Raw genomic sequence first — 14,361 nt, 5'->3', positions numbered from 1 at the left:
ATCATAACATGTATTGTGTTAAGTTGCAGAAGTCACTTTATAGCTTAAAACAATCGGGCAGGATGTGGTACAACCGATTGAGTGAATTCCTTTCGCTAAAGGGATACACTAAAAATGATGATTGCCCGTACGTCTTTATCAAAAAGTCCCCCACACGATTTTGTATTATCTTGGTATATGTCGATGATCTCAACATCATTGGCAATACACAAGATATTAATGAAGCACGTCATCATTTAAAGACAGAATTTGAGATGAAGGATTTGGGTCAAACCAAATTTTGCTTAGGTCTACAACTTGAGCATTTACCTTCTGGAATCCTTGTGCACCAAAGTGCATATACCCAGAAAATTTTGGAGAAATTTAATATGGACAAGTCATATCCTTCCAAAACCCCTATGGTGGTTCGATCTCTAGACATGGAGAAAGATCCATTTCGACCAAAGGAAGATGGTGAGGATGTACTTGGACCTGATTTTCCATATCTTAGTGCTATTGGCACACTTATGCACCTTGCAAATTGTCATGCCCCGAACTAGTCCCGAGCGGAACTAGCCCGTGACGCTCCAAATTAACCTGTTAATCGTCCCAGGAAACAGTGCTGGTATCACAGGAAGACAGAATATCACAGCAACAGAGGTCTCTTTATTATAGAGTAGGAGTACAGTCATGTTGGGCTGCGGACAGATCCCGAGCTCACAACTGCATTACAAAAGGGGAGCGGAAGCCAAGACATGGACCAAACATCACAGGCGCGACTTGGGAACTAGGCCGAAACCCTGAAACTCATCGTAGCCGGCTTGCTCCTGGAAGAACTCCTTATCAGCGGGATCCGCTTCATCTTCTTCAGCAACTGGGGGGGTTATTTATATAGAGCAAGGGTGAGTACGGGAGTACTCAGCAAGTCATGGGAAATAAGTGTTTAATGCAGGCTTCAAGGAAAGGCTGTTGTTTTTGCAATTCATTTTATTTGAACTCCTTTCTGAAACAACTAAGTGAGTGCTTCTCAAACGACACGGATGAGACAGTGTGTCTCGTCCGGTCGGAGTATGTGCAATGTATCAGTCTTTTGAATTGATCAAGATTGGCACCTGGCCAACAGCTTTCAAATAGCCACCCGGGCCTGGCTGATCCCATCAGCCACAGATTTTCCAAACATCAATCCCGAACCACATCAGCACATTTCACAAAGCAGTAGTCAAATAAAACTACGCTAGGAATCACCTCACATCCGCCCATGACCGTGGGCACGGCTGTTCGAACAATTTGTTAACCTCTGCAGAGGGGGTACACTTTACCCACACGACGTTACTAACCCGGGTCACCCAGCCCGTGCAGAACAGCCACGTCTGGCGACTTTGAGGCTTTCACGACAAGGCATTTCCAAAGCCGACACAGGTTCACCATATGCCAACGAGAGGGGTCCCAGACCAACACCAGATTAGGTCCCAGACCATACTGTGCCGGGAAGCCCAGGGGTCCTCCCCGACACCACCCCGGTGAATCCACATGTCTCTTGGCATCAAGGCTCCCCTGATTAGCTAGTTACTCAGCCAGGGGTGTCCCATTCCACCCATGTGGTCGTACTTGTCTTATGTTCGGATGAAATTCCAAGGAAACGGTCCTTAAGTGCAAGAGCGGAAAACCGTACACCCGGTACGTTCCCCGGTCCGCGATTTTGGAAATTCATTTAGGTTCGCAAGCACCGACCCAAGTGTCGAGTTTTCCAAATCTTTTGTAAAACCCAAGTTTTACCCAAGTTGTTTCTCAGATTTTAAGTTTGAAGGTGACCGTCGATACTCGTGCAGAGTGCACGATTACCGAGACGCAACTAAGTGGTTACAAGGGAACATGGTATAACAATTAACAATGGAAGGATCAGATGCAACAAGTTAGGTAGGCACACCGATCTGCCTTGCAGACGGTGCAGACAGGTTAAGTGCAATCCTATCAATGCATAATATTTTTCAAGCAACATAATTAAGTTCAAATATAGGCTCAAGATGTTCGAAGGTGGCTTGCCTTGCTCGAGATCTTGAGCTTGATCCTCGAAATCCTCGCACTGTGGGTCTTCGGGCTCCGAAACTACACGCGAAACAGGAGTCCTCAACAATCGGCGAAAATAAAGCCCTATTATTGACCTCTAAGCGTGCCATTAGATAGATCTCGAGATTTGATGAATTTTGGAAGTTGAACATAGTCAAACGGACTTACGGTTGGGGAGATATTGAATTTCTAAGATTATTGGATTTTTGGTCTAAAGGAAAAGGATTTATTTAAATCCTTTTTGAAAAAGAAAAGAAAAGAAAAGAAATAGGGAGGGGAATTAGACTTTCCTCGGGCGGCTAGGGCGCGGCCCGAGAGAAAGGGGCGGCTCGGCCGAGCTTAATGGGCCGGCCGGCCCAAGAAGGCGGCCCAAGGTGCGCGCGCGGGCGGGGAGGGGAGAGAGAGAGAGCCGGTGGGCCGGGTCCATCCCGCGTGGTCCCGGGTGGGACCCGCTTGTCAACGACTCGGCTCACCGTGAGCGAGGTGCACGCGGGGCGTGCTAGGGTTTGGGGAGGGAGGCGCGGCGCATGCGCGCGGTTCGTGGAGAACGCGGTGCGGCAGGCCCACGCGCAGCCTCACGGCTCGCGGTGGACAGCGTGCATAGGAAGGGAAACGGAGGGAGCGGCTGGCCAGGTCAGCCGATCCGGTCGCGGCCGAGGTGGCGCCGAGGTGGCGCCTACGTGGCAGCCACGTGGGCCGGCGGGAGGTAGACGACGACGCCGGCCGGAACGGATGGCGGACGACAGCGGCAAGCGGCGGAGCGAACCATGGCGATACAAGCGAAGGCGAGCACACCGGGATGTTGCACAGGACGAGGGGAGACGAGCTAACGGCTCGGATTTGTCGGGGGATGCTTGACGGCGGCGGATTGCGGCGGCGGCAACCGGCGGCGAGGGAAGGGGGAAACGGCGACGAGGCCACGAGGGGTCGATTCCCGGCGGTGAGAGCATCTACGCGGCTACGGGAATCCGTTGCTAGCGTCGGATTGGGCGGAGCTACGCCAAGTGAGGCCAGCGACGAGCGGGCGCTACGGAGCACGGGCGGCGACGGCGGCGAGCACACAACGAGCGGCGACAACGGTCGGGGCGGCGCCGGCTAGCTACGGGAAGGCTACACATGCTACTACCGGAAACTAAGGGGAAGGGATGGATCGAGGAAGGGGCGCAGTGACGAGAAACCGACGGCACGGGAGTGATCTCTCCGGCCTCGGGCCGGGGAAGAGGAAGAAGATGAGCGCCCGGAGTCCCCTTCCGCGTCCTAGCGCGCACCGGCTCCTCCGGCACACGCGACGGCGGCGGCCGGCGAGAGAGACAGAGGGACGGCAATGGCGCGGGCGAAAACGGGGAAGATTTGGGAGGGGAAAAAGGAAGGGAGGCGCTTGGGTTTATAGGGCGGCGATGTCGGTTTGGAAACCGACCTTGGGCGGTCAAGGGAGCGAGCTGGCGCTCGGCACTCGCGGCCAAAATGGCGACAGGAGATGACGCCAGCGATGAGAGGAAAAAGAAGAAAAGAAGAGGGAAAGGGGGCTTGCCTCCATGCCATTTCGGGAAAAGGAGGAGGGAGAGAGGGCGACGCGGCAGAGGGGGCAGAGGGCTCTGCCTCCGTCCCTTGGAGGCACGCGCGGGGAGTGGCGGGGCCGAGTCGATGACGACGGCGATGACGGCGGACCGGTTTGGAGTGGAGCGGCGACACGGGCGGCAGACGCGGGGCAGGCGCGGTAGGCGCTGACAGCGGCGGCGACTGGCCGGTCGGCCACCACGGCGCGCGCGCGGGCGGCGCGGCGATTTGGGCGGCATCGGCGGGAATGGCAGCGAGAACGGGGGGGGGGGGTCGGCGCGGCTCACGGCAGGGCGGGGGAGAGGGAGAGATAGAGAGAGAGAGAGCCGGGGAGGGAGGGGGAGATGGGCCGAGAGGGATTCGGCCCATCGAACCTGAGGGAGGCAAAATAGACTTTTGCGGAGGGATTTGATTTGGGAAGGATTTGGATTCGGGATTGAGCTCGACGATAGATCGGGGATTTGAGATCTGAGATGGCACGGACACTAGACAACAAGAAAAGAAACAGATTTCGCAATTAGGATTTTTAAGAGTTAGTTTTCCCGCTAGGCGCCACGACGGAACGGGCGCTACACAAATAGTACGAGGCCAGATATTGCTTTCTCGGTAAATCTATTAGCAAGATACAACGCTGCTCCTACCAAACGCCATTGGACTAGAGTTAAGAATGTCTTTCGAAATCTTAATGGCACAAGAGATCTTGGACTTTTCTTTAAAAAGAACCAGGATTCAACTTTAATTGGGTATACTGATGCTGGCTATCTATCTGATCCCCACAATGCTAGATCACAAACAGGATTTGTATTTTTACAAGGTGGAACTGCTATTTCATGGAAGTCTTCTAAACAGACTCTGGTAGCCACTTCCACAAATCATTCTGAAATAATTGCATTATATGAGGCATCACGTGAATGTGTATGGCTTCACAGAATGGTTAACCACATATTAACATCTTGTGGTATTGGTTCATTGGAATCACCTACCATTATCTATGAAGATAATGCCGCTTGTGTTGTTCAGATGGAAACTGGTTATATTAAGAGCAACATCACTAAGCATATTGCTCCTAAATTATTTTATCCTCAAGAGCTTCAGCAACATAGAGAGATAAACATCTTGCAAACTAAGTCATGTGATAATCTTGCTGATTTATTCACAAAATCTCTACCACACTCCATATTCTTTAAATGTGTCGAAGGAATTGGTATGAGACGACTTAAAAATTTGCAGGATTCAAGGGGAGTATCTTCCTCTGGAAAATAACCTATTTTCGTCATATTATACTCTTTTCCCTTTGTATGAGTTTTACCCTTTAGGTTTTCTCATCCAAAGTTTTTCTAACAAGGTAATATCAACATAAGCTTATATGTCTTATCATTTGGTTTTTCCACACTAGGGTTTTTACTAAATGATAACTGTAAACATTATACTATTTTGGATCAAACTATGAGCTTTACTCATAGATCTAAAATAGTCAATAATATATATCACGGTTCTCTCCTTATTTTTCCCACTGGGTTTTCGAGGAGTTTTACGTGATGTATTTAATATACTAAGTATAATTATTTCTAAGATTATCTTTACAGATATCTGGAACACTAAATGAGTAATGATCAAAGTTTTATTCGATCAAGGGGGATTGTTATGAAATATTTGGGTGATCTCATCCATCTATATGGATAGAGCAGCAACCAATTCTGGGACACGACGGTTGTTCGTGCCCCACACCTCTTCTCGCCTCACGGCGATTCTAGCAACGGACGCGATGGTTCCCAAACCATCGCGTCTTCTGTTGCCGCCTCTCTCCCCCCTATATATTGTAACCATTGTTATCAATAAAGGATCCGCTCATTCATTCTCTACACTCTTGTGTGCAACTCTCTCTCTCTCTCTCTTGATCCCTCTCGCTCAATCAATCTTATACACTTTCAACACGATCTATGATCCGATTACACCGTTGTGTTCATAACAATTAAATCTTTATAATAAAATCTCACATGATTATATTTTGATGAAAAATTATAATTTAATTTTATAATATATCTAAATTACTTTTAAATTTCACTAAATTACTTCTTAGATAAATAAAAGTAAATTTAGTAAAGTCTAAAAGTAATTTACATGAACTACAAAAGTAAATTAAAACAAAAAGAAAGTAACTTTTCTGATGACATTAGAAGTAAATTCGTTATAGGGATAAAAATATAACTCTATCTAGAAATTAAATTTAATCAGCACAAGTAAGTTTAACAAGTTTTAAAAGTAACATGTTAATTGGAAGTAACTTTTGCATGGTTCAGAAGTAACTTTCTATAAATAAACATTGATTGTTTTTTCCCTTTCACTTTTGTTTTTCATGTAGTATGAGATAAGAAGATAAAACCTTTGATGGATTGTAAATAAGTTAGAATTAATCATGTATAAGATGTAAAAGTTACTTCCTGATAACATGGAAGTTACTTCCTAACATGTAATAAATTACTTTTAAATTAATAAAATATTTAAATATATTAAATATGGATCTTGTTTTGTCGCATATTTTGACTAGAGCACAATGGTGCAAATAGATTTTAAAAACAATATGTGATTTAAAAGATATAAGTTATTAAAGAGGTTAAAACAATACACACTATTGTATTTATACTTGATGGTGTGGTAGCTGGATAAGACAAACCAGCTACCAGTATCTGTCTAGTTACGTCCATAATTAAAGTGCATTTAATAATAAACAAGTAAAAAATAATATTATATTTTTAATAAAAATAAAGATCAAATGTATATTTAAAATTCAATAATATCATCAATGATAAGCTAAAGTTCAAAAGGAGGAAAATCTCGTCCCAGACTTTCCGACACCTCAAATAAGGAATTAGTCCACTCTGACTCCCCGAAATCTAATTTGTATCCCTCGACTACAAAACCAGATATAACGACACCCCCAAATATTAAAACCATCTAAAACAACTAACTCGATGGTTTTGGAGAGCAGTTTCGTTGACATGGCGTCCATGTGGCAGCCCAGTCAACAAATAAATTAAATAACAATAAAGTAGGACCCACCTATCATCCCCTTCTCTCTACTATGCGCTCTCACCTCAAGGACACGTCGCCACTAATCTCTCTCACCTCAAGGACGCGTCGCCGCAACCACCCTCACCGTGCCGACGTGGCCATAGATGACGATGGCAGATGGTGCCCTGCTGCACAAAGCCATACTCATGCTCGGCCTCGTCGATCAACTCCCCTAACAGCGGGTGTTTGGGGTGTCCGAGCAGCACGGCTAACCTCCGCTGCTCCTCACCTTCCACTCCCACCCTAACCGTTACACACGGCTTCAGCACCATCCCCCTGCTGCTGCCGCTTCCCGTGCCCGAAGAAGAAGAACAAGAAGCTTGTGATCTCTTGGTGGAAGAAGCCAGAGGTGGAAAAAGGATTTGGGGTTTGATGGTGGTTAGAGGAGGAGAGAGAAGGGCCACAGGTTGGAGCTGGAGATGGCGAGGCAGAAAACAGGGAGGGAGGAGTCATGGAGTGAGGTGGGCACGTTGGACATGGCTATTTCCTTTCTCTTCTTTCCGCCGCCGCTTCGACCACGCCGATGGGACATCCTCACTCCTCGGGCTCGACATGTTCGTCACCACTGTCGACACAATCAAGGAGCCCATCCTTTCCATGGCGAACTCCATCGCCATCTCCAATTGCCTCTATCTTCTTGCCTAGCGCTCCTCCTCCTCCACCTACCCCCCGCCGCCAACATAGCCATATCAACCCCCAACACTGCCAACCCCTATGCTGCCACCGCCTCCGCCGGCCCTTTGCTACCGGCGCAAGCCGTCTAGAAGGTAGGCGGGACAAGGGAGGGGGGAGGGGGGTGGCCGGCTCAGCGAGCACGTGTAGGTGTCGGTAGCGCACCGGAGCACATCCTTGATGGTGGGGGAAGAGGAGGCCAGGCCAGAGTGGAGGGATTTAGAGAGGGATATGTAGTGGCGGCGGAGGACGAAGGGGGAGAGGGCCGAGCCTTGGGAGTGAGAGGAGTCGAGGAGACAGAGGGTAGTGCAGTGGAAGGACTCGTCTACGACGAGGACGGAAACGACAGCCAGGAGGAGCAAGGCGCACTGGGAATCCGGGTTGAGGTGGGCGGTGTGGCCCGCGTGCTTGTGCGCGGCGCGGAGGCGGATAGCAACAAGGTGAGGAGACGGCAAGCTCTTACGACGTCGTCCGCATAACAAGTGGGCCCTACTTTAATTTTTAAGTTTATTTGATGACTGGGCTGTCATGTCAACGAAACCGCCCTTTAAAACCATCGAGGGAGACGGTTTAGATGGTTTTAATAGTTAGGGGAGTACTTGAGGGATACAGATTAGATTCAGTCAGTTAAGGGAATCAAAGTGAACTTATTCCCCTCAAATAAACGTCAACGGTATCCAGCAGGCTGCAACAGGAGACAATGGGCCGGCCCATGGGATCCAGCCGGCCAGTTTTTGGCGCATCGTGCACACTGTAGAACCGGGCCTCCTGTCCCGCCGGCCCACTGGGCGGCCTAAACTTTCAACATTTTTCTAAACGCCGTCTGATGAAGTGTGAAACTAGCAAATCCGATGAAAAAAAAGGAAAGGCGCCATTGCCGGGGATCGAACCCGGGTCACCCGCGTGACAGGCGGGAATACTCACCACTATACTACAACGACTTAATTGGTGATTGCGTGTGCGGTACAACTAAAACTGATATTTTGTTAACCACGTACAAAGACGGAATTTTCTTATCGAATATTAGATGCAGGCAAGTGTAATCATCCCTATAAATTTTACGGGATCTCAAGATGCAGGTCGTGGGTTTTCAGTGGTTTCATGCTTGTTTTGTGCTTCTCTTTTTTGAACGGATCTGCCATGACCTATGAATAATGGAGATGAACCATTATAGTTTCTAACGTAAAATTTGATACTTTCCGATATTATGTACCTTATCTTTGTATGTACTTTGTCACCGTAAAACTTTTAAATGTTTCCACTGTTAGTTTATGCTTTCGTTCGGAAATGATCAAGCTCAAGCGACCGATGCCTAACTAAATATCGGGCGTCTCTCAACCACCTATTTCTTAACACCTCGTAACCACCTCCTCCCCTCTCTCCTTAATTGCTCTCCCTCCTCTCTATCTCTCCTTTATCGCTCTCACACTTACAAGCCCATGGCGACCAACCAGCCCTGCTCGCGCTCCATGGTAACGGCTGGGCCATGGTTGTTGTAGCCGGCGAGGACTCCTCACGGCTGCGGTGGCTTGCTGGTGCACGTCGGCATAGCTTGGGACTAGAAGCTGGGAGGAAGACAATGACCCCCATGCAGATGAGGTGGTACATGCTTCCATTTTGCTCAAGCGATGACGATGACGTAGTGAGCTCCCAGTAGTAGCGGTGACAGGGTGGTGAGGGCCTGAGGAAGCGACGACTGCTCACCTCAGGGTAGAAAAAGGGCGTTGTAGTATCACGGCGTGGATCTCTAGCGAAGACTGGAGGAGAGCACCAAGCCTGCGGCCCTTGGTAACCCTGTGTTCGTTGGAGGGGAAGAAAATGCAGTCCATACCAGGTATTTTTTCGTGTTTTTTTTATATTTCAGTTAGTGTACTCGTGATGTTTCTTTGTGGTTGGATCGAATGTTGCAGTGGATATTTTGATAGTGTTTCATATTTTCATCTTTGATGCATACGGGTTTCAAAACGTAAAAAAAAAAGATGAAAAATGAAACACTATTAAAATGTTTTGACACTCAATTCGCATTTTTTAGCTATCTTTATAATATTATTTGACCGCAGAGTTGAGCTATAATGTCTTACTAGAAAAGTAGCGCGCCATTTGGCGCTCCACTGTATATAACCTATATTATTATTTAGGGTGTGTTTAAAACCTCCAAATTTTATAGGATTTATTAAAAGTTAGTTCAATTTTCATCGAATATTCTATTCTTGCATATCATCTTATGAGCATAATCTTTTGCAATGTCCAGCAACAATTACATGTTAACATGTATCTGTGCTTATTTGGGATTTCGTATTTTGCCTCATAACTATTTTGTTGATGAGATATATTCTTCTTTTCACCTATAAATTTGTTAAATTTGATGGTATCTAAAGTTGTTCTCACGAAGATGGCAGTGCAGATCCTCCCCACCACAAACAAACTCCCTGATATAGAATCAGAGTAAGCATCTCAAGAACAGCTCACCTAGCAACTCTGCATGTATTGGTTAGTGCGATTCCCTCTCCTTACAGGATTCGAAAAGGGAAGCTGTAACTAATTCATGCAAAGTGTAAATGTTAGTCAAGGAAAGGCGAATAATAGCAAACATGCATGTACTAACTCTTAGATTTACAGGAAAATGGTCATCACAACCTTCTTTCTGAAAGCAAACAATTAGCTTTCTAGAAAAGTAAGTGTTTGTAAATCAATGTGTTATTTATCAAAGTTTGATAACTATCTAAGCATTTAATAATCTTATTACTTTTGATGATTTCCATGCTTGAGAAAAACTCATGCAGTAAGATATATAACCGGGCAAGCATCCTAATGAGTACCACTAATAATTTTGGAACAATGCCAATTGAAATTCACTCTGTATTACTTTAACAGGGTAAAATTACACTTTGTTGATTCATTTGTATTCTAATCAGCAACCATAATGGATATTTACATTGATATAGAAACAATGAAGTCAACTTATATTGCAATAGATGACTATATAGCAATAAACTATATGAAATAAAACTCAAAGTATACTTGATGTCTTGCTGATCATTGATGTCCACATTCTCTCACGACACATTTAAAAAGATAAAGAGATATTCTGAAATTTATTTTTATAGCAGTGGGAGTGTGTAAGCCAGCTGATTTGCTTACCATTGTTTAAGATGACTTGATACTAAGATTAATATTTACAAATAAAACAAATAGAAATAGATTATGTTTAAGTACGTAGTCTCAAGTATTTTGTAGCACATCTATTAAATTACGGCGTAACATATGAAAAACAAAAAGAAAAATAGTAGCATGGGTTGCATGTCAAGCAAACAATGCATGGCTTCATTGTAACAAAAGAAAGAGAAAATTCCATATATACCCTTGAAAGTTCCCCCAATCCCTTCTATACCCCTGAGATCTGCTCATTCCCTTCCATTCCCCTAAATTTCAGTTTAGATCCCTTCTATACCCCTCCCATTAGTTGACCGTTAGTTGACCGTTAAATTCATATCATAAAGTCCATTTTACTCTTTTGGTATCAAGAAAATGTAAATTTATGAAGCATATTGATGGAGTGTATAAGCTTATTACGCGAATATTATATTTATGAGTTTATTTTGTAAGATATTATTTAACAAAAATAATTTTTATCTCACATAAAAAGATTTATCTTATAAAAAAATTTCGTACTACTATAACAAAATATGCTATATATACAGTTTTTAATGGTAAAAATATATTATTTTTTCTTTTATCTAAAATAATTTTTGTTTATCTAAAATAATTTTTTTCATAGATAATTTTTTTTCCTTCGCGAGGTGAAACTAAAATATTACTTTTGTTAAATAATATCTCACAAAATAAACTCATACATATAATAGTCGCGTACAATAAATTTATACACTTCATCAATATACTTCATAAATTTATATTTTCTTGATAGCAAAGGGCAAAATGGACTTTATGATAGAAATTTAATGGTCAACTAATGGAAGAGATATAGAAGGGATATTTTCTTGATAGCAAAGGGCAAAATGGATTTTATGATAGAAATTTAATGGTCAACTAATGGAAGAGGTATAGAAGGGATCCAAACTGAAATTTAGAGGTATGGAAGAAAATGAGCAAATCTCAGGGGCATATAAGGAATTGGGTGAAGTTTCAGGGGTACACATGGAATTTTCTCCAAAAGAAAGGATTTCCATTAGTTCAAGCGTATTAGTTAAGATGCATGGGGAGTTTCAAGGTTTTCTAAAACATGTTGAATACAATTCGTAAGTTTTCTTCAGCGCTTTCAAGTTTTTTCAGCAACAAAAAGACCCCTGATGAAGTGCTCGAACTGAATGTTCAGACAATTCAACCCAATTTTCAGTTAAGAGAAAAATGATTTTTAATATTTCAATTTATCCATAGTTCAGTAGACTTGTGGGAGTACCTCCCTCTGTGTTCTACTGGTGTTTGATACCTGTACTAATGGTCTTTGCTAAATTGAATAAGAAACTGAAGAGACTAAGATAAATGGCTATGTATCAATAAATCGTTGTGATTTCTTAACATATAGGGTGAGACAGCAAATTTAATATTTGTTAGAATTTGATGGAATAAGCTTGTTAACTGAGAACTATCAAAATGATGAAATTTACTCCATTGTGAAGTCAGAATATCTTTCAGATGTGGAGAATCTATAAGACTGAAAAAAGGACATAAATATGGGCTAGTGTTGTTGTTGTTGTTAGTCAGGCAGCATAAAAAGGGTGTGAATTATAGATACTTATGTACCACTGACGTAGACTGATCAACATTTTGGGTTACAAGGAAATTAATGATTAAAGTGCCCTTAGCATAGATAATTATGCACCACTACGATAGACCGATCAATCTTTTGGTTAGGAAATTAATGACCTATAGAGCTATAGGAATGGCATAACACTCAGAGAAACAATACTTGTAATGGTAGGTACAATTGAGTTCATTTTTGTCAAGAAAGGTAAACCAGCATGTTTCTTTGTCACTTGGACCGTTAGTGAAATGCAGGTACCTTTGCAGCTTTGCTGAAGCAATGAACTTGCAGAAAACAAAAATGTCAAAATCATCGAATGCGACTATTTACTTGAGGAAACATGTAGGTGAACCATTATTGGTAGGTAATACATAGAGAGTTCCGAAAATGGCAATAACAAACGCTTAGTAAAAAGAACTTTAATGAATGATATGTACGCTGCATTTAACCTACTTAGGTATACACAATGATGAAATTGTAAATCACAATGAATCAAGAAGACTAAACACCTAGATAGAAACCAAAAATCAACATGCATCTGAAGTTCTGAACATTTCAGTGTAATTCATTCTCACCCATGACGCGAATGTCTTGTCATCCTGCTCCCTGTGGGCTGTGGCTGAGAGACCCTTGTTGAACCTTTGCACACATCTTGAAATAAGAATCAATCAAAAAATGAAGATTGGAGTAACAAGCAGCAGACGCGCTGAGTAAATAGTGACAAGGTAAATAATGATTGATTGGCTACACCGGAGTAGGAGCACCAAGCGGACGGCAATGCCATGAGGAGTAGGAGGATGCGGCAGCCCAACAGATGAGGAGGATGTGCCGACAACCTCACCGCTGGCAGCAATGCCAGCTGCTGGAGTCGGAGCACCAAGCAGACAACGGTCAGGGTTTGCTTTTTTTTTTCTATCTGAATATGTATGTATACGAAAATTGGTGCAGTCTGAAATAGAACACACAGATCAGGGCAGCGCGGCAGCTAACGAAGAAAACGGTGCTGGCGAGAGCGAGGAGAAAGATGCATGATAGCGGCGGCGCTGCGATCCGGGTAGGGTACTCTCCTCGACCCCCTCCTTCTTCATGGATCTGACCGAACTTGATCTCATGGCCCCATTGACACCACCATCGGCTCGGCCGGCCTCACCAGACACGACGTCGCCTCCATGACGCCTATCTCTGCTACCGCGCCGCGGGAAGCCACGGTGGGGCGCCACCTCGCGCAGCACCGGGCGGGGATCGAGGCGCGCGACGTCTTCGCCGTGTCGGGGGACTTTAACCTCACGCTATTCAACGAGCTCGAGGTCGAGCTCGTCTGGGGAGAGCCTCGTAGATGCTTGCTGCAAGGAGCTCAACGCCGCGGATGGAGGGATCGGCGATTTCTCTAGAATACTCGATTATTTTGCCACACCTTTTCTTCGGGAGAGGGCAGGGCCGTGAGGCTGTGGAAGGGCGAAGGCGAGGCTTGATTCTTGACCCTGAAATCGTATATAGAGATATCTGTAATCAATCTGTAAACCGAAATTACTGTTTACTGGCCACGCACGGCATTTTAACTCAAACTTTTGTAACCGAAAGCACAAATACGTACGTTACCGCGCATCATGCGTGGTGATACTGTCTACAATCTACTATACAGTGCGGTTATGAAAATGTCAAAAATAACACAAGACTAAAACTGAATTATTTGAATTTAGTTCAAAAAAGAAAAGGAAAATCTTAGCCCAAGCTTTGCGAGGTACAGGTATCCAAGCAGGCTGCAACCGAACAATGGGCCGACCCATGCGGTCCAACCGTCCAGTTTTTGGGCGCATACTGTCGAACCGGGCAAGGCCCACGAGTGGCCTAAACATTTTTTTAACTTTACGCTAAACGCCGTCTGATCGAGTTGATTAGCCCTTAGCGTAGCACAAAACTTAACCAAAAAATGAAAAAAAATAATAGCGCCGTTGCCGGGGATCGAACCCGGGTCACCCGCGTGACAGGCGGGAATACTCACCACTATACTACAACGACCTCATTGATAAACAAACAGTAGTTTAGTACTCAAATCAAAAAAGGTTACCATTTTTTTAGAGGGAATTTTTTTAGAGGGAAAAAAACTACTGTTTTTCTTTTTTTTTTTTACCTTGTTTACCTTCGATCATAATAACAGGAATAATCATACCTTCATAGAAAATTGGCCTCGCTTGGCAATGCTTTTTCTGAAATGCTAACATTTTTAAATGTGATTATTGAGAATAAGTTTA

General features: G+C 44.3%; 2 non-coding genes across 2 annotated transcripts; both read right to left on the bottom strand.

Moving 5' to 3' along the window:
- Positions 1–8,216: 8,216 nt before the first annotated feature.
- TRNAD-GUC (transfer RNA aspartic acid (anticodon GUC)) lies at positions 8,217–8,288 on the bottom strand. Its single transcript has one exon. It is a non-coding gene; the product is annotated as a tRNA-Asp (tRNA).
- Positions 8,289–14,056: 5,768 nt separating this feature from the next.
- On the bottom strand, positions 14,057–14,128 carry TRNAD-GUC (transfer RNA aspartic acid (anticodon GUC)). Its single transcript has one exon. It is a non-coding gene; the product is annotated as a tRNA-Asp (tRNA).
- Positions 14,129–14,361: the final 233 nt, after the last annotated feature.

Source organism: Oryza glaberrima, chromosome 9 (genome assembly GCF_000147395.1).
Source record: "Oryza glaberrima chromosome 9, OglaRS2, whole genome shotgun sequence".
Lineage (NCBI taxonomy): Eukaryota > Viridiplantae > Streptophyta > Magnoliopsida > Poales > Poaceae > Oryza > Oryza glaberrima.
This window is presented reverse-complemented; position numbering and strand designations above follow the sequence as displayed.